Below are 1826 nucleotides of genomic sequence, written 5' to 3'. Positions count from 1 at the left end.
CTGTGCAAAATATACATATATTATTATAACTCCGTGACATGGTCGGAAATGTTGCGCGAAAAGTTACTAGATTTTATATAGTTTTCTTTCCGAAAGCATTCACATTTGAAATGTGTTTGTTTAGGGTTTCGTTCACTTACGGTGCTTATATACATATATTATATCTTTCATGTTCGAAGAAATCTATTTGGACAAATTTGCATGGTCACATATGAAATATAAAATGCACATATGAGGGAAATATAATCGATTATGTTACAACTTATCCCATACAGCACAGAACGTTGCTGCAATGTTCATTCAAGAAAGAAGAAGAACTCTCTGCGCCACTATTGCACATACATACATACGTTGGAAAGGTGGCTTAAGCCCGTATCAGACTCACAATCAGAGAGAAGATATAGTAGAGGACGGGAGCCATAGGTAATCGTGTAAGTGGAAACATCAGACGATTAGAAAGAGATAGAATCAAGTGACCTGGCTGTCATTGTCTATTCGCGCATGCGCAGTTTTTGATAATTAGTATTAATAGTTTTATAGCAATAAATTTGTCGTAATAACAATTTAACTGAAATATATTTTTCGTATTACTTTATTATTTGAATCATATGCAAATCGTTTATTGAATTTAATTATATATTTTACTTGTACAGTAATAGAAACAAAATTTTTGTGATTTCTTTAAAGATTAAAATATATCGAAATTGATAATTTGATCATTAAGAAACTAACTTATTTTTAAAATAATTTGTGAATGTAAATTAAAATTTACCTTTATTAACACTTAAAATTATAATTATTACATTTATTTATGGTTTAATTTTGGTCTACTTATATATTGCAAAATATGTTTTTTTAATAAATTTTAACTGATTTTCTGTCATAACAAAACATTTATTAGATTTTTAAAAATCTGTATTAATTTTCTTTAAAATATAACTTTATAATATTTTTTACTATGCTAATGTACTCTCCGGACTCTGTATGCTCTACTCTGCGCATGCGCTAACGGACAAGGACAGCCAGGTCACTTGACTTCGTCTCTTTCTAATTGCCTGATACTCTCTTAGCTAACTCCCGCCTTTTATTATATCTTCTCTCTGATCAGATTACGCATTGAAAATTGAAGATTGAAGATTAAAGATTGGAATTTGAGTCATCAGACCAAAACGGACTAAAATTTCTTTATTCTGATTGGTCAAATTTCAATCTTGAATCTTTAATCTGAATCTTCAATGCGTAGTCTGACACGGGCTTTATGTAATTTTTATTCGCAGCACAGGAGAGATTGTATTTAAATGACAGCATAATAACTCGGTTCGTTGCTTCGTCATATTTTTTTCTTTCTTTTTTTTACCTTTACTTATCACTATCTTTTTCCCTCTGTCCATGACTCGTGATACGATCGTTAATCGTTAAGTCCGTATCAGACGACGCATTGGAGACTGAGATTGAAGATTAAAGATTGAAATTTGACCAATTAGGACAAAGAAATTTTAGTCCCTTTTATTCTGATTAGTCAAATTCCAATCTTTAATCTTCAATCTTCAATTTTCAATGCGTAGTCTGATACGGGCATTACTCGCAGCCACTATAAATTGTCATGAACCATAGACGTATAAAAATACATAGATAAGGTACCAATAACTTGTGTGTGCATCAATGCATCGAGCTCGGAACGCTATCCACCAATCACAAGTATATATATATATATATATATATATATATATATATATATATATACAGGGTGTTAGAAAAGTCTGGAAAAATCAAATATCTCGAAAACGAAACTTTTCTGAGAAAAATGTTTCCAACCAAAGTTGTAG

Source organism: Polyergus mexicanus, unplaced genomic scaffold, assembly GCF_030449975.1.
Source record: "Polyergus mexicanus isolate NDT 795.1 unplaced genomic scaffold, iyPolMexi1.0 SCAF_13, whole genome shotgun sequence".
Taxonomy (NCBI): domain Eukaryota; kingdom Metazoa; phylum Arthropoda; class Insecta; order Hymenoptera; family Formicidae; genus Polyergus; species Polyergus mexicanus.
Note: the sequence above shows the minus strand (reverse complement) of the source record.